Genomic DNA, 27,218 nt, shown 5'->3' with positions numbered 1-27,218 from the left:
TAAGAAAGGTTCTCTACTTTTCAATATTCACACAGTTAAATCGGGTCCACCCAGATACTCCAGAGTAATCTCCCCAGCTCAGTGTCCTTAAATTTAATCATGCCAACAAGCTCCCTTTTGCTATGTAAGGTAACATAATCACAGGTTCTTGGGATTAAGACACAGACATATTGGGAGGGGGGCATTATTCTGCTATGGATTGAATTATGTCCACCCAAATCCATATGTTAAAGCCTTAACCCCCAGTGTGATGGTATTTGGAGGTAGGGCCTTTGGGATGTAATTAGGTTTAGACAGCCGTGAGGATGGGTCTTCATCATAGAGTTAGTGTCCTTATAAGAAGAGACCAGAGAGCTTGCTCACTCTCCACCATGTGAGAATACAGTAAGAAGGCAGTGATCTGCAAACCAGAAAGTGGGCCCTCACCAGAAACCAGATCTGTCATCACCTTGGTTTTGGACTTCCCAGGCTGCAGAACTGTGAGGAATAAACATCTGTTGTTTAAGCCACCCAGTCTATGCTATTTTATTATAGCCGCTTAAGCTGACTAAAACACTTCCATACTCTTCAGGCCATGCCACACTCCTGTTTTTCATTATAGATGATCAAGGCAACTGAGAGAGTATATGAGTTCATTTGTATAACTTCTAAGGAGGATAACTATTTACATCCAAAAGTAGACATCGCGGGAGAAGTTGAACTTCTCAGGAGGCACTTACCTTGGTTCCTCATCTAGGCTAAGTTGACCATTGTCCAGACTCCTACCCCTAACCCTTGGTATGCGTTCCTCAAAAGTATACCCAACCCATCTTCCCAGGACAAAAGGTTCCACTCCCTGCACATTATTCTTCATGAGTCTCCCAGTACTGACCAGCCATCGTCCATTCTACACCTGCCCCAGGGTGCCCTGAGTCTCTGGAACAGACTATTTGTAAACCACAACGTGTTCTTGTCTGTGGATATCTACACACACTGAGGTGGCTCCAGGCTATGACCTCTGTTCCCATGAGCCTTTCTGAATCACAAGAAATTAAAACTGAATATATGCAGCAGGAATTACTAGGGAAGATTTCTAGCTGGGAGTAGCAGCAAGGCAAACTCTGGGTCTACAAGGGAGAATGCAGCTATGCTATTTTAGACTGTGTCTTGGGCTTGTTGAATATTATATGGCATGGTTCCTTTTATTTATTTATTATTTATTTATTTTATGGTGTTGCATTTGCTTTTTTTTCTTCCAGTTGTATTGAGATGTAATTGACATACAGCACTGTATAAGTTTAAGATGTACAGCATAATGATTTGACTTATATACATCATGAAATGATTACCACAATAACTTTAGCGAACATCCATCATTTTATATAGACAAAATTAAAGAAACAGAAAAAGATTTTTTCCTTGTGATTAGAACTCTTAAGGTTTACTCTTGTAACAACTTTAATATATAACATATATATGAGCACTGTATATGATAGTGATAATTATATTTGTTCATATCGTACATTACATCCCAGGTACTTATTTATCTTATAACTGGAAGTTTGTGCTTTTGACAGACTTCTTCCAATTTCCCCTTCCCCCAACGACTGCCTCAGGTAACCTGATCTCTCTTTCTATGAGTTTGTTTGTTTGTTTGTACATGGTTCCTTTGAAAATCTTCCATTTTAGTAAGTGATCAATCTGTTTTGGTTTGGAACGCATATTCTGACCTGCTTTTATGGGCTGTAGCTCAGCTATGAATTTAGCTTTCAAAGCCTTTGCAGTGTGACTCTTGTCTCCCTCACGTGTGTGCTACCCAGAGGCCAATTTTGAAACTTGTTTGGTTTTCTATATTGTAATTCACTTCTCAAACCTTCTTCTGTGTTGGTTATAGCCCCTTTCATACGTACAGTTCTTAAGGGTCTACCAGGACATCAAATACAGATTTAGTGAATCCCTTTCTCCTGCTCCATCATTTCCATAAAGCTCCCCATACTCTCTAGTTGGGATAGGAAAAAATGCCATCTTGTTATTGTAGGGAAGCAATGAGGATGTAGGAATGGAATTTCAAGCTCTAGGCAACAAGATGACAGCAGTCACACACACACTGAGGGAGAAGCAGACTACAGAATTAGTCCAGGGAAGTCACTAAACAGACAAATAAAAATCCATCAACTACAACCACCCACAAGGCAGCAACAGAATCTAAAGTTAGTATAACATACTGTCTAAAATGCCAGTTTTTCAAGAATGCATGCAGAGAAGCAGGAAAGTGTGCCTTATACACAGGAAGAAAAAAATCTGTCAATAGAAATCTTCTCTGAGGGGGCTAAGATGTTGGACTTAGTTGAAAAGGACTTCAAAACAGGTGTTATAAATATGCCTTAAAAACTAAAGAATCAAAGAAAATACAATTACATGACTCATAAAATTGATAACATGGATAAATACATTGAAATCATACATATGAACTAGTAGGAATATCTGGAGTTAAATAAGTACAATAACTGGTATGGGTGATTCACTGGAGAGGTTCAACAGCAGATATGAGCTAGCAGAAGGAAAAATCTGCAAAACTGAAGATAGATCAATACAGATTGTCCAATTGATGGACATAAAAGAATGTATTCAAAGAAAAATAAGAGAATCTTAAGAGACCCTTGGGAAACCATTAAACATACTACATTAAACATGCAATGCTAATCCCAGAGAGAGACGGAAGGAAGGAAAGGAGGAAGGGAGGGAGGGAGGAGGGAAGGAAGGAAGGAAGGAAGGGAGGGGTCAAAAAGAGACATTTAATGGCTGAAAGCTCAGATATGAGGAAAAGTATTAATATGTGCATTTAAGAAGTTCAACAAATTCAAAATAGGTTAAGCACAAAGAATTCTACACCTAGATGCTGGGGATGACATATACCTAGCCTAGGCCACTGTTCTAAAGTGCTGCTCCTTTGGCGTTCTTGCCTGAGACACTCCACAGAGTTTCTGCAGGGCTCTCAAGCTACTTAGGAGATAAATAGTCAACTGTATTTTATTTTCGTCTTTTGGGCATATCTGTGAGAGAAATACAGGCTGATGATGGGTTCACAAATCAATTGGAATCATTCTTCTTAGGTTACTTAATGCAAGTCACCAACTCCACCTGCCCTAGACTCCTTTGCTTTATTTTGTTTATTCTTAGGAAGGGCCTTTTCACAATTTTGTTTTTACATTTTAACTTGTTAAATGAACTTTAATTTTGGAAATTTAGTATGGAGAGTTCCTGTATACCTTTCATCCAGTTTCCCCAGGGAAAGTACCTAAAATACATGGTATGCAACCATTGTACATTCGTTAAAACTATTAAATTAGCGTTGGTACAATATTATGAGCTAAACTATAAACATTATTCATGTTTAATCAGTCTTGCCACCCATATCCTTTTTCACTTCCTTGGTCAAATTCTGGATAACAGATGACATTGACTCCTTAAGTGCCATTAGTCTTCTACAATATGTGGCAGTTTTCAATCTTTCCTAGCTTTTCATGACCTTGAGAGTTTTGAAGAGTACTAGTCAGGTATTTTATAGAATGTCCCTCATTGTTGTCTGTGTGGTGTTTTCTCTTGTTTAAATTTGGGTTATGGATTTTCAAGAAGAATACCATAGAGGTATTCCCCTTCTCATTGTATCATGTCAGGTGATACATGATATCAGTATGAACCATCACTGGTGATATTCACCTTGATCACTTAGTTGAAGGTGTCTGTCAGGTTTCTCCACTGTAAAGTTGCTAATTTTACCTTTTCATACTTTATTCTTTGGAAGTGAGTGAGTCATTAAGTCCAGTCTGCGCTCAAAGAAGGAAGTGAAGTCCTCTAGGGCAGTGGTCCCCAACCCCCAGGCTGTGGACCTGTAGTGGGCTGCAGCCTGTTAGGAACCAGGCTGCACAGCAGGAGGTGAGCGATGGTCAAGGGAGCGAAGCTTCATCTGCTCCCCATCGCTCCCCATCGCTCGCATTACCGCCTGAACCATCGCTCGCATTACCGCCTGAACCATTGCTTGCATTACCACCTGATCTATTCCCCCCAACTCCTCATCTGTGGAAAAATTGTCTCCCACAAAACCGGGCCCTGGTGCCAAAAAGTTGTGGACCAGTGCTCTAGCGGTATCTACGTATGTTATTTGGAAAACTTTTGTAGGAAGGATTTGCCTCTTTTCCTCATTTATTTCTTTATTCAATCTTTAATTTATATCCATATAATTAGTGATATTTATTTTTTCTTTTTGGGCATAATCCTATACTGTCACTATATATTTTGGGCAAATTATTCCAGCTTTAGCCATTGAGATCTCTTTGAGATCAACTCCTGTTTCCTTTTGGGATATCTGTAATTCTTACGTATTTATTTAAATTTTGTGCTTTCTTCTCGGCCATGGTCACCGAGGGGTGGAGAAAATGGAGGAGAGGTGGGTTCAAGGGTTACAGACTTTCAGTTATAGATAAGTTCTGGGGATTGAGTGTACTGCATGTGCCATAGTTAATGATACTGTGCTGTATACTTGAAACTTGCTAAGAGAGTATGTTAAGGGTTCTCACAGCACTGAAATAATTTTTAAAAGAAAATGCAACTATATGAGATGATAGATGTATTAATCTAGCTTGACTGTGGTCATCATTTCACAATGTATACATATATCAAACCATCATGTTAACTTCTTTAAATATATACAGTTTTATCAATTATACCTCAATAGCTGGAAAAATCTGTACATCCTTGATTTGTGGCACAAGATGATGCCCTGGGATCATTTTGCATTGTCCCTGCTTCTGTCCTGGAATCAGCCATTTCTCCCTGGTGCTGCACTCTTTGTCACGTTCTACCAAATATTTTCCTAACTCAGAGCCTTTCAAGGGCTTCCCACTAAGTCAATACCTATGAAAAGGTCATAATGTATTCCAGTGAGGGACACGTTGAGCCTGCTAGGAAAGTAGAGACAATGTCTCAGTATAATGACAGTACATAGATATCATGTACTGGCAAGAGCCATGGAGTGGATGTGGAACCAGACTCTGAGGTTGCTGGCCAGGTGGTATTGAAGATTCCATTTGGATCAGAACACCAAGGATACAGGATTTAACACCAAGGCAGGAACTGTTTTAGATGGTGTCAACCTGTCTCTAGGATGGCTCCTAGCAATGTGTAATAACTAAAGTACTTGATGGAGAAAAACCAGAAATGCCATAGCAGACAGAAGAAGGTAACATAGACCCACAGAAGTAGGCGTGTTGGAGTGGATTAACTACGTAAGACGAGAAAAACTATCAGACCACTCAGTTCTTTAAGAGGGCCCATGAGATAACCGTTTATATCATCCATAAGTAATGTACTGGGGAGAAAGGCATCAGAATCATAGCAAGTTATTTAGTGGCTCCCCTCTAAGCTCAGTACTGAAGATAGGAAATGCCATTCAGATCTGAGATCGCTAATAGCATTGGAAATGGTAGGTAACCAAGAATATAGGTACTAGGTATAGGACTTAACCGTCAAAAGCCTGGTGATACAATTATCTTCGTGAGCTACAAGGTGGGAATGGAAGACAAAGGGGCCTGAATGGCTGAAAGTAATCGAGTTAAGTAATAGAAAAGAGTCCCCCTCAAGCAGATTAGATGGGCAGCCATCATGGTAGTTCTCAGTCTGTACAATCAAATGAAGTAAAAGAGGGATGGGAGGCTCAGGGAAGCCGTCAAAATGAACACTTCCCCAGTCCTGAGCCACTGTCTTTACTGGGAACACACTAAATGCTGGAGAGGATTGGTCCACAGAAGGGAAGACCCTATAACACCATACAGTAAACATTTTCCTGGTCCTCCAATGGGACTCTGGACCTTTTGGTAACTATATACTGGGACAAGGAGTCTAACTGAGCATTTCCATCACTGTTCAGCGCGGGTCTGAGTTCACATTGCTATCCGGAGAAACAAGTTTGATTCGGATCATATGAGAGCCAGGTAATTAGTAGAATCCTGGCCCCAATACAGCTCACTCTGGGTTGACCAGGTCCACATAAACTATGCTTGCACTGGATCATTCCCAGGTGAAAACTTAGGATCCTCTCAGGTCTGTTCTGAGCATGTGCCTTGTCCTGGGCCTGTGCATAACCTTCTAACTTCCCTGTCTATGTGAGTGCTTTTGAATGCGTGATTTCCCAGAGAAAGTCTTCCCAGTTTGCTCTGAAGTTTTGCTCTCTGGCCTTAAGCAATCTATTGAATGTTTTGAAGGTAATATTTTTGCCCCAGGCATCTGAGGGTAGTTAATAGGCCTTGTAGTGTTTCTGAGGAATGCCTGTTACTTTTCTGCTCTGTTGTGCTGGCTTCCAAGTTAGATGAAACAGAGATGAGGAACTTTTATTAGTTTTATAGGTAGCCCCCAGACAGATCTGAACAGATATACAGTAATTTGAAAAAAAGATCTACTCAGTTCCTTCCTGATCCAGGGAGAAGCGTTCCTTTCAGGGAATGCAGGTTGCTACTGCTTTAAAACTGCTGCTTGGCTGGGGAGAGGGGTGGAATAAGGGCAAATAAAATAACCACAAAACTTTTCTGCAATTTTGAAGATTCATTTTTTTCTTGATTCAGCATTGGCTTAATTGAGGTACATTGTTGATTGCTGGAGAGTTCTGATAAAATTGGTTCTGATAGTTTCTGTTTTTGATGTGTCTGTGGGGAGACAAGAGCTTAGAGCTGCCATTTTGCTGACATTACTCTTCCAGATACTGGCTTTTAAATACCATTCTCTGATTGTAAAAAATATGGGGTTTGCAAATGGGTACAGGAGCCAACCTGAAATTGCTCCCAATAAGCAAAGCTGGAACAATTTGAGCAAATACATAGATAATACTAGTACTGGATTATATAACCCAAGAAACTAAATATCCACGAGTCTATGAAAATGTGAATGAATCATTGAATGCATAAATAGATGGGGGGAAAGGAGGTCGATCTTCCTTATAGAACAATTTGAACTGATTCCAATTACTTTCCCTTCCCTGGAGTGTAGGCTGGACTTCTAGCTCACTTCCTAATGTTAGGGTATGGAGGGAATTCCCTTGGAAGTCCAGTGGTTAGGACTCTGCACTTTCATCCCTGAGGGCGCAGGTTCAATCCCTGGTTGGGGAACTGAGATCCCACAAGCCTTGCGGTGCGGCCAAAAAAAAAAAGAAAAGAAAAGATAGGGTATGGAGAGAGAAAAGAAAAAGTGGCTTTACAGTGGAGAAGACATGGTAGAAACCACCTTACCCAAATGATCAGGATTAACATCACCAGAGATACCACGGGCATATAACGTACTCCTGTTATGATTTCATGAGAAGGGTACTTGCTCTTCGGGGATTTTTTTCTCCCATAAAAAATGTAACCCTAGTCTAATAATGAGAATACAGGAGACAGAAATCGAGGGATATAGTACAAAATATATGATCAATACTGTTTACATTTTCTAAGTTGTACAAAAAAGGCCTAAGAAACTGTCGCAGGTCAGAGGAGCCGAAGGAAACATGGTGACTAAATGCTGCGATCTGGATTAGATTCTGGCACCGAAGACGACATTAGTGGGGAAACTGGTGAAATCTGAACAGGGTCTGTCATTTAGCTAACAGTACTGTGCCCATATTAACTTTTCAGTTTTGACAAATGTACCCTGGTTATGTAAGATATTCTCCTTAGGGCAAACTAGGTTAAGGCTGTAAACAATTCTGTGTACCATCTTAGAATCTTTTCTGCAAATCCAAATTTATTCTAAAGTCTAAAAATGAATAGAACAAAACAAAATAGAGAATGCGCTGTCTTTGAAGGACTCTAGAAAAGTTTGGTGTTGTGAAATTATGTTAAAAGGAGACATTTAATCAGTTCCCAAAATATGAACTGTTCAGACTCATATCTGCCGTACATCTCCTACAACTCTAACTTGTGTCTGCACCTTACTGTGTTGTCATAATGTTGGCTGTGCTGTATTTTATTTTTGGAAACATGTTTTACTTAAAAGTAGTCAAACTCACTAACAATTTCCTGCATATTTTGTGCCTTTTGTATCTTGAAGTCCTAAAGATAGTCTCCTTTGTGTTATGATAAAATTTTAAAAGTTTTACTCTTTCGGAGCTAGAATACCCTCCCTTCTCTTGCCCAATGATTCTTGGGTTCAGCAAATCATCTAGGGAATGTTCGGGGCATGTCAGGTGGAGTTTGACTCCAGATCCCACTGGATCTATTTCTTTGTCCAGGCTGTGTTTTGCTTTGGATGGAGTGAGAAGATGGCAGGAATTTTGGAATGGGAAGGGTTAGGGTCAGGCATGAGTTTGCTGGATGAATAAGAGATAAAAGGTAAATGAAGGGCTTCCCTGGTGGCGCAGAGGTTGAGAGTCCGCCTGCCGATGTAGGGGACGCGGGTTCGTGCCCTGATCCGGGAGGATCCCACGTGCCGCGGAGCGGCTGGGCCCGTGAGCCATGGCCGCTGAGCCTGCGCGTTGGAGCCTGTGCTCCGCAATGGGAGAGGCCACAACAGTGAGAGGCCCGCGTGCCGCAAAAAAAAAAAAAAAAAAAAAAAAAAAAAAAGGTAAATGAAGAATACAGAGGATCAAGGGGATTTTTCATCAGAATGGTGTTTGTTATCCTGAGATTTATTTTCATAAATTTTATTAATGCATATGTTACTTATAGAAAGTAAACAAACTTAAGGGTACAACTCAATGAACTTTCACAAAATCCCCCCAGCTTGTCCCCATTTCCCACATCAAGGAACCAAACATTATAACCCTACAGTGAAAGGACAGGCTGAAGTACTGCTTGGACTACTTCAAGTAGTTTAAATGAACTGGAGGAGTTTTTGCATTCCACTTAGTTGTTAGTGGTCTGGATGGAAAGGTCATAGGATTAACAGTTGGATGAGCTGGTGGGGTCCTTGGGTGGAACGGTAGAGTTGTGTCCAGAAAAGTTATCATGTGTGCTGGGGAACTGTTGGGATTCAGGCTGTGAGTGGGCAGGTGTACATCAGGATTCTTCTTTGGAGGGGAAGGATTGGGCGCCACATCAACTTGGGTCCATTCACAGCCACCAGTCATGGAGGGCACACACTTGGAGTGCAAGGACTGGTTTCCTACCCATAAGCGGCAGCCTACATCCAATGACTGGTCTCGATGGGATATAAAAGTCCACAGACAACCCATTCCTGAAAATATAAACCCCATTCTGTAAGCCCACAGGTCGATACTCACTACCCCACATATGTCCATCAGTGTCTCCATACACCACCGTCATCAACCCCAAAAGCCCTGTCACTTATCCCACAAACCCAGTTCACACTCCACAGCTCCAGTGAGGTTTGTGGGCAAGGCCCCAGGTAGGCCAAGAAAGAAGAGAAGCATCAAGACCCTCCTGCCATCTCTGCTCACGTAAAGACTATGGTCCTTCTCAGAAATGACCAGTAGATGGCAGGAAAATATATGATTTGGATATGTAGACATGTGCTCCCAAAATTATGGAGCTTTGACAGTCTAGAGTTTTTCTAAGGACACCGGCTCATCTGCCTGGTGAATACTGAGAATTACAGATCATCGTGATATCATCAAATTTTCCATCAAGACGTTTTGTTCTCAGCCCACCACTTATAACACTGCCCACCTACTTCTATGTCACTTGTCCAAATCTGTACTTGTCAGAATAGTGTTGTGGTTAATCTCACCTTTCTCTTTGTTAAAACCCATTAGGAGGAAATAATCTACTTTTCTTTTTTTAAGGGATTTAAAAATTTATTTATTTTTTTTGGTTGCATTGGGTTTTTGTTGCTGTGCGTGGGCTTTCTCTAGTTGAGGTGACAGGGGCTACTCTTTGTTGCAGTGCGCGGGCTTCTCATTGCAGTGGCTTCTTTTGTTGTGGAGCTCGGGCTCTAGGTGCATGGGCTTCAGTAGTTGTGGCTCACGGGCTCTAGAGCACAGTCTCAGTAATTGTGGCGTGCAGGCTCAGTAGTTGTGGCTCACGGGCTTAGGTGCTCTGCAGCATGTGGGATCTTCCCAGACCAGGGATTGAACCCATGTCCCCTGCATTGGCAGGTGGATTATTAACCACTGCGCCACCAGGGAAGTCCCTCTACTTTGAAAACTATAAAAGTCTTGAATGTGGTATTTCACGTTTCCTACTAGAGTTTTCTGCATTACAATAGAGATTTGGCAATCCAAAGTGATGAATGTGTAATAGAATGGTGTGTGAATAATTTTGGACAAGGAAAGAGTTCATGTGCTTTTGAAATTAACTTGGTGGAGGCAGCCCTATAATTTTAGTAATAATAATAAAAGCTGATATTTATTTAGCACTTACTATATGCTAGGCACTGTATGAAGCATTTCATATTGGCACATTTAATTTTCACAATAACGCTAAGAAGTGATGGCTATTTAACAATTTTTTTTTTTTTTTTTACTAAGAAGTACACTGATGCCCAGAAAGTTCAAGTAATTTGTTCAAGGTCCTACAATTAGAAAACTGCTCAGGACTTTTCCTTTTTATCTGTTCATACTACATGCAGTTAACAATGTGGTGCTTGTTGTTAGCATTGCTGGAGCCTTATGAATTCAGGTGAAATGTTATTGTTCTCTTGACACTGTGACGCGTGGGTTAAAATCTTCTTCCTAGATCTGGGAAACAGTTTTAGCTGTGTTATCTTGAGTAAGTGTGACCATAAATGAATGCTTAAGGGAGCACTGTGATAGCATCCAGGCTGATGTTAGAGAATATTTTCAACCAGGACTGTCTTGCTGGCCCCAGGTTACATGACCCTATTTTATATTATGTTCTGTTATGTTGTTATGTTGTTATGTTATTTTTCAGGCCGTGCCGTGTGGCATGTGGGATCTTAGTTCCCTGACCAGTGATGGAACCTGGGCCGCCTGCATTGGGAGCGTGGAGTCTTAACCACTGGACCGCCAGAGAAGTCCCATGACCCTCTTTTAGTATGATGGAGTGGTTAAAACACACATCCTAGCTGCCAGGGACCATCTTGAGTCTATCTTCTCCCTCCTGCACAGGCAGAACATCACTCAGTTCTTCCAACCTGGTGTGTTTCTCTGGTGGTCTAGTTTGATGCTCATGGGCTTTGTGGAACAGCTCAGCCTCAGCACCCCTGGGACTGAGTGAGTTTTGTCAGTGATGTGTTGTGTTGTGCCACGGTCCTGTGCCTAGAAAACAGCCTCCCTACTCACTGGCCCATCTCCTAACACTTGTTATAGTGGTTAGGATGCTGGGTTGAAAGTAAGAGAACCCAGCTCTGGTGAGCTCATTAAAAGGGAGGTAAGGAATCAGAGCCTACCTCATGGCACATTGGATGGAAAGCAGCTGAACTTCAGGAGGGATGGAATCAGAAACTGGAAATCCTGAGGTTTCTTTCTCTGCCCTCTGCCTATACCTCTGTCCAAACATCCTTATACCTCTCTCCACACCTCTCTCTATATCTTTGTTATTTACTTCTGAGCCCCCTGCTTTCCTTGTTTCTGAATGAAAATCCTAACCACACAAAGCTCTCAAATTCCCTTGTTTCGTGTTTAGCCACATAGGAAGATCTGCCTTGTCGGCCCCAATTCCAAGTTCCTCAGCAAATATCTGATGAGTTCAATTCTGAGACTTGCCTTTTACCAGTCAGCTGTGGGTAGAGCCAAATCACGTGGTACACACATGGCTTCTGGGAGCCTGTCCCTACGGTGTGAGAGAGACGGGCTCCAGAAGGAGTGCACAGATCCACGAAGCTGCAACAGACAGAAGCGTCTCTCCGTAGCTGTGCTTGGGTAGACCTTGCTCAGAACAGTAACAGGGTAGTGAATGGTGTATGAGGCCCGCTCTGGGGCATTCTCTGAGTTCCTGGTGGATGATTGCCATGTGATCACAGGTGTCTCTGGTCAGAGAACACTTTCGCTTGAGAGAGCTGTAAGGGCTGTGATCTCCGTCTCCTGTTTTCTGAAAGTGGAGCTCCTCTTCTCTTTTAGGAACTTCTCCTCCCTCACCCTTGTGGCCCTTTGGTCCATGAATCACCTGGCCCCACCCTTCCCTGGACAGAGGAGTCAAGGCTTGGGCCAAGCCCGTCCAATTGGAGTACCACAGCCCAGACCTTAGTGACCGGTCGGTGAAGGGCACATGACCCCGGGGTGGTCTCCTTGGAAATTTTCATGCCTGAAAAGACTGCCTTTTTTCAGTGGGGTGGCTGAGCCGGCGGATAGGAGCCCATCGGAGGAAAGGCGCCAAAAGAATCCAGAGAGTGTGAGGTGGAGAGGGAGATCAGGAGGCCTCAAGGTACTCAGTCTTCGCGTCAAGCCAGGTCTGAAGCCAGAGGCAGTTCTGTATTTCCTCACTGTGAGATCCCATAAATTCTTCCTCTTTTGCTTAAGTTACTTTGAGCTACTTTTCTGTCTCTTACAACCTAATGCACTCTCTTGTTTGCCTAAACCCACAACAGTCTCTGAAGGTCTTCACAGGCCCTGTTTAATCATTTCATTCACGGTTGTTTGTTTTATTTGTAAGTCTCTTCAAAGGAGAGCATCTAACTAATAATCAACAGAGCCCCAGAATGTCACCCTTCATCACCCTTCAAAGTAGGCTCACATCTGATGCTGGGATTAGTAACACTTGGTGTTGCATCATGAATGAATTCACAGGCTTAGTGATGTTATCTTGTTATCTGTTTTCGCTTAGATGAATCATTTAGGGACAAGATCGTGAAATAAGTTTTAGAAAATTGCCTAACTTGAGGGGAAAATCCACTACATTTTTTTCACCCTTAATGTTAGGCATTCCTAAAGCCTAAATACAGAATCATATGTGGAAAGGAGGGATAGTTACATCCACATAGAAATGCTGTGGTGTCAAGAGCATGTGTTAACCACACACCCAGATCACTTAAATTAGTGGAAGATCTGATCCTTATCATTTGTTTGCCTTACTCACCTCCCTGACAAGCAATGGTGGTATCAACCAAATGTTATACAGATCCCTAAATTTCCCTTAGCCTGCAAAGATAAAAACTGAGCTCAGAGTATGTGAAAGAAATTTGGAACATGCTTGGAAGAAAATCTGGAAATTACTAAGAGCATTATTTTTTAACATATATATACCAAGCATCATGAAGGTTAAGACATCTCCATCTTCTGTCATTAACAACATGAGTTGCAGTCTCGTAGGGAAGGACCTCATTTGAGTCACATTCTCAGCAAACATCCTGAAAGACCAGAAGGCAAGACCCCTACACTCCAGTAGTCAAATTTTGAGATTAAGTTTTTGCATTAACTTAGTGGATCCTAGATGAGAAAGTTCAACAAGAAAAAGAAATGAGGGCAAATCTGTAATGGTCAGCATTTAATTTTTTTGCATTAGTTTAGAGTCAGTGGTTATAGATATAGTCATAAATTTAGTACGTTATAGCAGAGGCTTACAAAGGAATTGTAATTTAAATATAATGCATTCATCACATATTTAAGTAAATTTCACTTTGAAAAGAGAGAAAGTATATTTCTAAAATATACTCAGAGGTAGAGTGTGTTTCTCATTGCATCATGTCAGGGGATATATGGTTTCAGTAAAAATTATCACTGCTGAAATTAGCCTTGATTGCTTGCTTAAGATGTTTCTTCACTACTTCTCTATTATAAAATCATGATTTTCTTCTTTCCATATTCGATTCTTTGGCGTATGGCAAGTCCTCCCCATACTGAAGGGGAAGGAAATGAATTTCCACTTCTTAGAAGGCAGGTATCTCAACATGTTATTTGGAATTCTTCCATAAGGAAGATTTGTTCCCTCCATTTATTTATTTATTCAATATTTTATAAATATTGGTATGGGCTGATGGATATTTATTTTTTTCTTTGGGGTATAATTCAATATTATATATTTATTTTGCTAGGAAAATTGTCCCATATTTTATTTATTTATTTATTTATTTATTTATTTATTTATTTATGTGGTACGCAGGCCTCTCACTGTTGTGGCCTCTCCCATTGTGGAGCACAGGCTCCGGACGCGCAGGTTCAGCGGCCATGGTTCATGGGCCTAGCCGCTCCGCGGCATGTGGGATCTTCCCGGACCAGGGCACAAACCCGTGTCCCCTGCATCGGCAGGCAGACTCGAACCACTGTGCCACCAGGGAAGCCCTGTCCCATATTTTAATTTTTCCATTTGTTATATAGTTTTCTAGGAAAATGGTTCCAGCCTTGTCTATTGGGCGTTCTTTCATATTGATTCATGTGTCCTTATAACATAGATGGGATCATCTTGTGTTTTACCTGGCCCAGCCCTGTATTCAGCCCTTTTTCCAAAGAGCTCTGGTTTCCCTTTAATGGATAATGGTGTTTAGAAACCAAGATCTGTGCACTGAATGTGCTCATTGCTTTCAAGGTGTCAGTGCTTCTAGGTCTGCTCAGGAGACAGAGCCAAGAAACAGACAAAGAAACAAATGAATAAATAAATATTCAGTAAATATCTATTCAATAAATAGATTTTATATATATATATATACTGCTAATTTTGTATATAAGCATATCTGTAATTATTTCTGCATCTGAGTATCTGAATATATAGTAAAATAGACATGAATACTCACTGCACTGATATCTCTGACTATTCTGTCACCACAAAATGCAATGTATTCAATAGCATTTCTCTCCCTTGCTTATGCAGGGGGGCTGGATGAGTTCAATGGTGGCACCGAGAGGCCCTAGAAGAGGGCATGGGGACAAGAAACTGATCTTTGACTTATTTGTGACCTCCTCCTGAGGCAAAAGGCAGGGTGTGTGATTGAAGTCAGGGCTTATAGCCTCGAAAAGATTGTATGTTGTTTGTTGGGGTATGTTGTGGCTGTGTGCTTGCGTAGACTTGGGCATTCTCAGAGGAGGGGGGAGACTAGGGCATGGCCTCACTCTGGTGAGTGCCCAGCATGGGGTGAGGGTGTAGGGACATGGCTACGTCCAAGAAAATTCACGGCCAATTTAGAAGGAAAATGGGGGGTAACGACTGTGGGGACTAATCTCTGAGCAGATTACAGAGTTTACTCTACAGAGTTCTTTCATATCCCGGGACCTTTATAACCAGGGCCAAGAAAGTCATCATAAGAATGTTGGCATTCTCTTTGGGAGTATTGATTTCCCTTTAGGAAATGGGGATGATTTCGGTACACTGTTAATTTACATTAATATAACATTATAACCATGATTAATACTACCCTGGTGAATCCTGTTGTCCCTTAATCTATACAAAATTGGGATAGTTATGATGCATCGTTGATATTACTTTTGCCTTTATAATTGAAATTAATCCTATAATTAGGAATGAAGAGATACTTGTAAATTAGGGGGATAAATCTATATTTTTATGAGTATTCGTGAGGTGTAAAAGAGGTAGATCCTTACTTATTAAAGCTATGTTAGTAACAGTAACTACTAACCATAGAGTATACAATACAAATCCATAGTTTTTGAGCGTTCACTTGGTTTCGGGTCATACCTCAAGTGTATTCCGTGCATTAAATGTGTAACCTTGTCGGTAATCCTGTAAGAGAAGTTCTGTGATTACCTGCATTTCATAGTTGAGGAATCTGAGGCAAAAAGCTGTTGAATGACTTGTGCTGAGGTACTTCAGTCGGGAGTTCATGCAACTTGGATTTTAACCCAAGCACCTTGAGTCCGTGCTCCCTTTATTTAACCTCTATGTTTCTCAAGGTGATTAAAAGAATACTTATCATAAGTCACTAGTATTATTTATCTACATCCTGTCAATAGTATGTCAATTAAAGACAGGGAGACTGCAAGAAGGTCTTTTCCTAAACCTTTCCTTATCCCCCACGCTCCCACCTGGCTCCCACCTTCCTGGTGGTCTCTGCCTCTTCCTGCCTCTCATCACCATGCCTGCTCTTGTGCACTATTACACCACTGGATTGTTGCTTAGAAGTTGGGGAGTCTGTTAAGAATGCAATGTCCTGGGGACTTCCCTGGCGGTCCAGTGGTTCAGACTTCGCCTTCCAATGCAGGGGGTGCAGGTTCGATCCCTAGTCGGGGAGCTAAGATCCCACATGCCTCACGGGCAAAAAACTGAAACATAAAACAGAAGCAGTATTATAACAAATTCAATAAAGACTTAAAAAAAATGGTCCACGTCAAAAAAAAAATCTTAAAAAAGAAAAAGAAGAATGCAAGGTCCTTTGCTGTGGTGTTTCACCATTTGGTTCGAAGGGGTGAGAGTTCACCCTGCTCAGATGGTTGAGGGAAGGATCCCAGGTATGAGTGCAGTGGGGCTGCACATTTTCTATTTTGAGTCTTGGCTGGAGGCACATGAGTGGGATCTTGAATACCTAGACATGAGGGGTCCCATGCATACTCTTTCCACCCTCTCAATCATTGCTGCTTTATTCTAGGGCTTGGCCATGTCAGCAGGAAAATGTAGCCCTATGAGAGCGCATTAGCAGGGAAACCCTACCAATTCCTCTCCATAGGTGTCTCCCCTCGAGAACAGAAGATTTTGGCCAACGGAAGATTCTGACTGAGAGAATGTGCAGGGAGGGTATCTGGAGTCTAACAGGTCTGGGTTACACACAAACACCACAGTCATTCCACCCCACACATATTCCTGAGTGCCATATCACTCTCTTTCCTCCACAGGTGATCAGATCTCTTGAGGAGAAATTTGAATTTATCTATGCTAGTGGTAAGGAAAATTATCATGGTTACATTCCTGAGTGGAGTTCTCAGCAAAAATACCTAATCTAGGATGAATCACACACCCCCTAGCCCTTTGCCTTCTCTCACCCGCTAGCATGGAACCCTGAGTTTTGGCCAACAGACCAGAAATATAATCTCTGTTTAGTAACTTAGAACATTGTGCTCCCTCCCGGGACTGCTCATCCATAGCTGATTTGTTTCCCTGCCCAGGGTTTCCTGAGGCCATTAGGGCTAGATTCACTTAAACCACAGAGTGGACACAGTGTGCTGACCTTCCAAATTTGACTTCTGTCTTCATGAGCAGTTTTGAGTAACAATAAATCAAAATTGAATAGACGTAGCATGAAATACGGAAAAGAGTATAACCAAGATACCTTCTCCATATCTACAGGACAGGTCATTCTACCATGAATGACCCATCCGCTGTTCTTTCAGCCCAGGACCTGGTGCCTACTCTCTTTGTGCCTTGCTGCCTCTCCCTCTTCCTTTCCTCCTCTCCTCTCTATCCTCTTGGCCGTTCCGTAGTTCCTTTTTTTAAATCTGTTTTTGCCCTTTCTCTTTGATGAGCTTCTGATCTTCCCTGTTCTCTGTTGTCACTACCTGCTTTACTTGCTACTGTTTGCTCCACTTGCTGTCTTTTTGTTCCTTCCCTCTCCTCCCAGGACTCTGCCAATCCTTCGTCTTCTGTTCCACCTTTTTTCTATTGCCTGCATTGAACAGGGGACAGAATTAAGACGTGGTAAACTTTGCTCTGCTTTCTGCATCCTCCAGAGAGATTTCCATAGGGATAGTGGTCACTGCTTACTCATACTCATACAGTCATATAGGCAAGATTTCTCCTGCCCTGTCTTCAAGGTGTACAATTTACCAAACCAAGCACCTGTCTAAACTGTGTGAACAGTTGTTCTGAAATAACTTGAATAAGACCCTCACAGACGTCATGCCAACCTCCTCAAATCTAATAACACTTAAGTGGTTTGTGTTTTCTTTCTTGATCCAGATTCTGGTAAGAGGAATACTAGGAGTTGTAGAATTTGATAGAGCGGTGTCCATAGGAAACACACACATTTCTCCTTGGAGTTTTTTTTTTTTTAATTGAAGTATAGTTGATTTATAATATTGTGTTAGTTTCAGGTGTAAAGTGATTAAGTTACATATGTATATTCAGATTATTTTCCACTATAGGTTATTATGAGATGTTGAATATAGTTTCCTGTGTTATACAGTAAATCCTTGCTGCTTATATATTTTATGTATAGTAGCGTATATCTGTTAATCACATACTCCTAATTTATCCCTCCCTCCACTCCCTTTCCCCTTTGGTACCATAAGTTTGTTTTCTGTGTCTGCGAGTCTGTTTCTGTTTTGTGTATAGATTCATTTATATTATTTCTTAGATTCCACATATAAGTCATATCATATGATATTTGTCTTTTTTTCATAAATTTATTTATTTTGTTTATTTTTGGCTGTGTTGGGTCTTCATTGCTGTGTGTGGGCTTTCTCTAGTTGCAGCGAGTGGGGTCTACTCTTCGTTGTGGTGCATGGGCTTCTCATTGCGGTGGCTTCTCATTGTGGAGCATGGGCTCTAAGCGCTTGGGCTTCAGTAGTTGCAGCATGGGGGCTCAGTAGTTGTGGCGCACAGGCTCTAGAGCACAGGCTCAGTAGTTATGGCGCATGGGCTTAGTTGCTCTGTGGCATGTGAGATCTTCCTGGACCAGGGATCGAAGCCATGTCCCCTGCATTGGCAGGAGGATTCTCAACCACTGTGCCACCAGGGAAGCCCCTGATATTTGTCTTTGTCTAACTTACTTAGTATGATAATCTCTAGGTCCATCTATGTTGCTGCAAATGACAATATTTCACTCTTTTTTATGGCTGAGTAATATTCCATTGTATATATATGCCATATCTTCTTAAAACAGTTGTCTGTTGATTGGCACTTGGGTTGTTTCCATGTCTTAACTATTGTAAATAGTGCTGCTATGAACATTGGGGCGCATGTATCATTATGAATTAGAGTTTTCATCTTTTCCAGGTATATGTTCAGGAGTGGGATTGCTGGATCGTAATGCAGCTCTATTTTTAGATATTTAAGGAACCTCCATACTGTTTTCCATAGTGGCTGCACCAATTTACATTCCCACAAACAGTGTAGGAGAGTTCCCTTTTCTCCACACACTCTCCAACATTTATTATTTTTAGGCTTTTTGGTGATAACCATTCTGTCCCGTGCGAGGTGCTACCTCACTGTGGTTTTGATTTGCATTTCTCTAATAATTAGCAATGGTGAGCATCTTTTCATGTGCCTGTTGGCCATCTGTATGTCTTTTTTGGAGAAATGTCTATTTAGGTCTTCTGCCCTTTTTTCGATTGGTTGTTTGTTTTTCTGATATTGAGTTGTATGACCTGTTTGTAAATTTTGGAAATTAAGCCCTGTTGGTCGCATCATTTGTAAATATAGTCTCCTTTCAATAGGTTGTCTTTTCATTTTGTTGATGATTACCTTTGCTGTGCAAAAGCTTTTAAGTTGGAATAGGCCCCATTTATTTATTTTTGCTTTTATTTCTTTTTGCCTCGGGAGTTGGATCTAAGAAAATATTGCCACAATTTATGTCTGAGAATGTTTTGCCTATGTTCCTTTCTAGGAGTTTTATGGTGTCATGATTTATAGTTAGGTCTTTAAACCATTTTGAGTTTATTTTTGTATATGGTGTGAGGAAGTGTTCTGATTTCACTGATTTACATGAGGCTGTCCAGCTTTCCCAGCACCGCTTGCTGAAGAGACTGTCTTTTCTCCACTGTCTATTCTTGCCTCCTTTACTGTAGATTAATTAACCCTAGAGGTATGGGTTTATTTCTGGGCTGTCTATGCTGTTCCATTGATCCATATATCTGTTTTTGCGCCAGTATCACACTGTTTTGATTACTATAGCTTTGTAGTATTATCTGAAGTCTAGGAGGGTTATGCCTCCAGCTTTGTTCTTTTTCCTCAAAATTACTTTGGCAATTCTGGGTCTTTTGTGGTCCCATATAACTTTTAGGATTGTTTGTTCTAGTTCCATGAAAAATGTCATGGGTATTTTGATAGGAATCACATTAAATCTGTAGATTGCTTTGGGTAGTATGGCTGTTTAAACAATATTAATTCTTCCAATCCAAGAGAGTGGAATATCTTTACATTTCTTTGAACCATCATCAGTTTCCTTTATCAGTGTTTTATGATTTTCAGCATATATGTCTTTCACCTCCTTGGTCAGGTTTATTCCTAGGTATTTTATTTTTTGATGTGATTCCTACTAGGGCTACAGACAGTCAGTGACTTGGATCTTGGTCTCCAAAAATATAACTGGGATAGATATAAGAAGTAATAAAATGATGGTTACCAATTTAATCAAATATGTTAAAGAAATGGACACACAACACGACATGCACATTTCAATCACACAGTCTAAAGAATTTTTATGAATAAACACACTATGTAACAATACCTCGGTCAAGATATAGAACAATAGCATAAATACTCCAATTCCCTCATATCCCTTTGGAGTTAATCATTCACCCATGCCAGCTTTGGACAAACATTGACCTAATTTCTATAAATATTGATTAGTTTTGCATATTTTAGAATTTAATATAAATAAGTTAATATAGCATAATCTCTTTGGCTTCTTCCTCTCAGCACAGTCATTTTAAAATTTATCCATGTTGCCTGTACTAATAGTTCATTCCCTTTCTTATTAGTCACTGTTACAATGTATGAATAAACCAAAATTTGTTTATTCAATCAATTTCTGATGGAAAATTGTTTTCTCTCAAGATTTTGGCCATTATGAATAAAGCTGTTATATGCAGTCCTTACCAGTCTCTGTTGTCATATGCTTTCATTATTTGTGTAAATTCTAAGGCTGTAATCTGTTGATCATATGATAATTTTATCATTAGCTTCATAAGAAACTGTTGGGCTTTTTCCAAATTGGTTGTCATATTTTGTACTCCCAAGAGCAATTTAGAAGAGTTCCAGGGGATTCCCTGGGTGGCGCAGCGGTTAAGAATCCGCCTGCCAATGCAGGGGACATGGGCTCAAGCCCTGGTCTGAGAAGATCCCACATGCTGCAGAGCAACTAAGCCTGTACACCACAACTCCGGAGCCTGTGCTCTAGAACCCGTGAGCCACAATTACTGAGCCTGCGTGCCTCAACTACTGAAGCCCACGTGCCTAGAGCCCATGCTCCGCCACAAGAGAAGCCACTGCAATGAGAAGCCCGCACACCGCAAGGAAGAGTAGCCCCTGCTCACCTCAACTAGGGAAAGCCCACATGCAGCAACGAAGACCCAACACAGCCAAAAATAAATAAAATAAATAAATTAGGGGCTTCCCTGGTGGTGCAGTGGTTGAGAGTCCGCCTGCTCATGCTGGGGACATGGGTTCGTGCCCCGGTCTGAGAAGAACCCACATGCCGCGGAGCGGCTGGGCCTGTGAGCCATGGCCGCTGAGCCTGTGCGTCTGGAGCCTGTGCTCTGCAACAGGAGAGGCCACAACAGTCAGAGGCCTGCGTACCGCAAAAACAAACAAACAAAAAAACAAAAAAAAAATTAATTAATTTAAAAAAAGAATAAAAAAGAAGAGTTCCAGGTACTTCAAATCCTTGTCAACACTTGGTATTATCAGTTATTAATTTAGCCACTGTAGTGGATGTGAAGTGTATCCTGCAGAGGTTTTACATATATTTTTCCAATAAATATTGTAATGGACTATTAGACATTCATGTACCATGTTTTATAAAATATTCAAATACTTTGCCCATTTGTATTGTTTCTCTTTTTATTATTGAGTGGTAAGAGGTTTTTAAATTTTCTTTAATGTATTCTGGATACAGGTTGTTTGTCAGATAATATATATTTTGCATATAACACTTCTTTCCGAAGCTTATTGTTTTATTTTTGGAATTACAGCTTTTGAAGTGTGGGAGTCTTACATTTTAATGAGGCACAATTTGTCAGTTTGTCTTTTATAGATTTTTGCTTTTTGTGAGTATCTGTTGCCTGGGCCACTGATAGATTTTATTTCACTTAGGCACTCACCACACTAAGCTAGGAAATATATGTTATCAATGTATACACAAATATTTTAAAACATTTTTGTAACTGTGTGTGTGTGTATGTGTGCGTCTATGTGTGTGTGTGTGTGTGTGTGTGTGTGTGGCCTTGTAGTCACAGAAAACCTCCTTGTGCCCATTTGGTTCCCCCAGTCTGTGACAGGTATGCCATCTGTCCCATAGTTGCTCTATTTTTTGAATCATCCTTTGATTCCAGGGTGGATAGTTGAACTCCAGGGAGGATGAGATCACAGGCAATTGGTCTATGGATTTTGCAGCCTCCCATTATGCTTATTAACCATAACTATACCCACTCAGATTCTTAATTCTTTTTCCAGGAGCTCTGTCTTATTCTGAGAGCTTTTAATGGGAGGACCTCCTTCTTGGAAACTTGAAATTGGGAGTCTGGATAAATTAGGTGGGGATTGTAGAGGTGTAATTACCAGGCAGTGCCTTTATTCCTGACACCGCATGTAAGTCCGCCCAGATTTCTGAGTCTGGGCCAGGAACACCATCTCCCCTGCAGGGCTTCCTCTCCCAGAATGGACACAGATGCTTTGGGAAGCTTTGTGCCCAAGGGTAGGGACCATAAATCTGAGTAGATGTATGTAAAAACTACATAAACCTGATACTCTAGTTGATAAAATTATTTTCACAGGTGTATATGTTGAAAATTCTGAAACTACTTTATATGTATACTAGAGTCGAACAAATAAGTAAATAAATTATATAAAATGGGAATCAGGTTTCTTATTGTCAGAGAAAAAATGTACAAATAATCAAAGGTTGAGGGCTAGAATTAACCCTGTATTACTCTGTAGTTGGAGATAGTATGAACTCATGTTTATTTAATATATATTGAGGGAGATATAGAAGTAGTTATGTCTATGTGTATATACATGAATTAGTAGCTCTGTTTACTGAGAGGGCCTGGAAGCAGTGACCCCAGTGACAGTGAACAACCCAGCGCCCAGGTATGGGTTTCTAAATTCCATTGTTCAGTTATAGAAAAAAAAATAACCATGGGCATGGTCAATAGAGTGTAGAAAAGGAAAAATCATGGCTTTACAGTGGAGAACCCTGGCAGACATCACCTTAACCAAGTAGTCATTATTAATATCATGAGTGATGTAGTTTCAATGCTATGTACTTGTGATGTGGTGCAATGAAAAAAGTATTTCCTCTTTGTGGTCCTCTTCCCCAAAATTGATACCCCAGTCTGATCATGAAAACACATCAGCCAAACCCAAATTGAGGAACAGCCTGTGAAACACCTGACCAGAAAAATTGCAAGGTCATCAAAAACAAAGTTAAACTAAAAAGCTATCACAGACCAGAGAAGACCGAGGAGGCAGGTTGACTAATTTCTGCAGTATCCAGGTTTGGGTTCTGGCGCAGGTGAAAGGAAAAGTTGTAGAAGTCTAAACAGAGTGTCATTCAGTTCATAGTATTGTATTCACGTTAATTACTTAGTTTTGCCAAATGTATCATCATTACATATGATGTTATCATTAGGGCAAACTAGGTAAAGGGTACATATGAATTCTCTGTAATCATTTTGGTACTTTTTTTTGTAAATCCAAAATTATTCCAAAATTGAAAAAATTAATTGAATAAAATGAATAAAGAGAGAAGACACTGTTTTCAGAAGGACTGTGGAAAATTTTCAAGGGGAAAAATTGTGTTCAAAGGAAAACTTCAATTAATTCCTTAAAACATTCATTGTTGAGACCTCATTTTTACCATAATGCTGTAAGTCTGCTATCATTCCAATCTATGTCTGCATCTTATATTTTTATAGTGTTCATGGTGTTTTATTTTACTTTTGGAAAGATGTTTTATTTTTAAAGTAGTCAAATTTATTAATATTTTTCTTCATATTGTGTGCCTTTTGAGTTTGAAGTCCTAAAAATATTCCTCTTTTTGTTCTTGTAAAAGTCTGAGTTTCATATTTTATTCTCAGGACTTTACTCTGACAAAGAATGATTTTTATATTTGCAAAGGAGTCTTGATTCAGTGGGAATAAGGAATATTTTTTCTCCCTGGCCCAGTAATTCTTACTTCTGCATATCATGTGGGAAAGGGTCAGGGCATGTCAGGTGGAGACTGACTCCAGTCTCTCTGGATTTATCCCTTTGTGTGAGCCCAGGGCTCTTGCTTTTGGTAGGTTGAGGAAATGTCAGGAACTCTGGAATGAGAGGGATTAAGGTCAGGCATGCTGTTGCTGGACGAATAAGAGATAAGAGATGATTGAAGAATTGAGAAGATAAAAGGAATTTGGGTTGGGTTTGCAAGCTTGGGATTTATTTTTATAAATTTTATTGATGCATACACTACTTGCAGAAAGTAAACAAAACTTAAGTGTTCATCTCAATGAATGTATATAAAACTAACTCAATTCTGTTAAGAATAGCCAAGTCAAAAAACAATATTAAAACCCTGTAATGTAAAAGGTAGCATCTCAGGAATTGTTTCTGGAGTAGTGGTTTCGGGTTGATAATTATGGGTCTGGATTCTGGTCCATTCACAGTGACCATAGCGCGTGAGGGCACACATGGCGTACAAGGACTGGTTTCCTTCCCATATATGGCAGTCACAGGCTCTCCACTGCCACACACACTCTTTGACATCAGTTTGAGGGCAAGGGCGCCAGCAGAGGAGGCATGGCTGAACCTAGAGGTGGAGAGAGACCCAGGGCTTGTTGCCACCTGCTACCCACTCCTGTTCACAACCCCACCCTAAAAAGACAAGGGTCTGAATACAGGTAGAGGCTAAAGGGAAGAGTGAGGGGGGCAGGGAACAGGAGGGAAACTGGGGCAGGAGGCGGCCAGCGAATAGGAGGAAGGTGAGAGAGCAGGGGTCATCCATAGAGGGAGATAGAAGGGAGAGAGCCCTGGACACAAGGACGTGGGACAACCACCAGTGCCGGGGCTGCAGAGAAAAAAGGCTTAGGAGGCCACTCACGTGACATTTGCATCTTTTTTTGTACAGTGCCTTGAAACCTAGTCTCTGCTCACTGGTGAGCCGGTACCAGAAGTATACCGGGTGGCATTTTGTGAAGTACAGCGCCTCCCTCCTCAGATACCCTGCGGTGATCAGAGTGCACGCCCTGAGAGTCAACACAGCCTGTGTGGGTGACCCCAGAGAAGGACACGCTCTGGCCCCTAGGTAGTTGACGCCAGAGGGTCTGGAAACCCTGAGGCTGGTATGGAGTCAGCCATGAATGATGGTCCAGCATTCTTCCCTGGGAAGTATCTGTCAGATCATGGAGAAGGGGCCCTTGGTCCTCGGTGGTGCTACAGTTGCAGAAGTAGAGTGGGTAGCAAGGTGGAGGGGCTGCATGTGGACAGGGTGCTCGCCTGCAATACGTAATTGTGATTGTTGAGAAGTCCTCACCTCATAACCACAGCTATCCCAATCCTTGGATGTGTAAACATAATTGATTTTGGGGGCCTTCCTGGGAAACTTGAGTATCTGTGATGGGAGGGATAGAAAGAGTAGGACCTCAGTTTTTCATAGAAGTTGCTGGTCTCTAGAAAACATCCAATTCCCTTGGCAAGAGCAGATTGGACAGCTTGTGACTTTGAGGGAAGAGGGTAAGAAGGAAGTGTTGGGTAAAAAATTAAAATGCTGTACTAAATGGTTTTAGCTCTGAGAGGGGAAAAATCCCTTTCATAGCTGTTGACTACAGAGCAAAATTAAATCCCTGTTACCATTCAGTAAAGCTGGTTATGAACAGCTAAGCTCAATTTTGAGTTGAGAAACTCAGAATTTGACCATCTTGCTATGTCGCCTAAAGAGTAAATGGTCTAAGTAAAGCCGAAAGTACTAATTAGAACATAAAAAGATGGAGAGTTTTACGATGTTTCAGTTGAGTGACAAAGTTTGGTAGAATGACTAAAACAAAACTATGGCGGCAGGGCAGGGAGAAGAGCAAGGAAGTTTTGAATTAATTTTTAATATTTATTTTCACATTTGCTTCATTGACGATAAGAATAGTATCCATACCTCATTCCTTGATTCAAGTATTATTTATTGAGTGCCTAGTATAAACCAGGACCTGAGGAAATGGGACGAAGACAGTCTTTGCCCTTAAGGGTTCCAAGTTAATAGGAGAGTATGTTGGTGGTGGTAGGTAGCTAAGAAGTGTGTCATAATAGTGTGACAAGTGCATTAGGACACATAAGAGACACCTTATATGGTCTTGAGGGTGGGATAGAGCATGAGAGGGATTTATTCTAAGCTTGAAACTTAGAGAAATGTGCAAAAAGTAACAATAGAACAGGAATCTTAATAGTTAATTACTATGTTTTGATGGAATCAGCTCTACAATGGGAGATAGAATTGACCTGGCTGGTGACAAGGAACCAGTCTCACAGTTGTTGTTTTATGTATCTATAAGATTAAAAAGAGCAAGTGAAGGTAACTTAAGATGTTGTTTCTTTATAAAAGTTATAGATACAATGAAATATATATTATGAATAATATGTGTGTGTGTATATATATATATATATATAAAAACATGAAAGACATGAAAAGGAAATCAAAGACAGGTGAAAAGATTTTGAGTCAAAAGATAATAGGGACATATGACTTTAACAAGCAAGAGCAAGCTTAAATAACGTAAGAATAATTAATACTAATATTTATTCTTATAATTAATATTCTTGACATACACACTGCTATACTTAAAATGGATAACCAACAAGGACCTACTGTATAGCACAGGCAGCTCTGCTCAGTATTATGTGACAATCTAATCAGGAAAAGAATTTGAAAAAGAAAAAAAATGTTAACATGCACAATTTTGAAATAAAGCAAGAGATGACAGCATGTCCTTTCAAAGTCATACTAGGTCATTGGTGAAAGGTCTCATCCAAGGATTATTTAATTATCTAAGCGAATGCGTCCGTGTTTAACTTTTTTCCTTATTATTTGATGGGAGCATTGAAACTCTGATTTTAGACGTTAAATTTTACACTTCTGTCCAGTCAGAAATCTAAACTCCAAAGATTTCAGTTTATGGCCCTGAAGGGCATTAACCAGTTTTGCATCTATTAACAAGTTTATTTCAGCATCCCATTGAATGACTATTTAAATTTCTGTTCCTTGAATTCTACTTTGAACCAGGTGTACCATCTAAGTGATTTCTTAAGTTATTAAATATATATTGAATTAAATAATTGACATGTGCTTATCGTATGTTTACATGAGTCAAATTTTTACCTTTTTGAAATTATCCTTCAGTAAAAGTCATTACTTTTCTAGGGAAGTCCAGCAGGAAATATTGATGTTTTGAGACATTATTTGATAATGGACAACACACGACCACTCGGTTAGACTAATTCGAAAGCCTCATTTGCTATTGGCCTGCAAACTGGGTCAAAAGACTGAAGTTCCCAATGGGCTCCATCCCAGAG

General features: G+C 40.6%; 1 long non-coding RNA gene across 1 annotated transcript in view; it reads left to right on the top strand.

The window, feature by feature from the left end:
* The window catches only part of LOC132509579 (uncharacterized), a 69,503-nt gene that overhangs the window by 17,438 nt on the left and 24,847 nt on the right, over positions 1-27,218 (top strand). The window lies entirely within an intron of this gene.

Source organism: Lagenorhynchus albirostris, chromosome 19 (genome assembly GCF_949774975.1).
Source record: "Lagenorhynchus albirostris chromosome 19, mLagAlb1.1, whole genome shotgun sequence".
NCBI classification, from domain to species: Eukaryota; Metazoa; Chordata; class Mammalia; order Artiodactyla; family Delphinidae; genus Lagenorhynchus; species Lagenorhynchus albirostris.
This window is presented reverse-complemented; position numbering and strand designations above follow the sequence as displayed.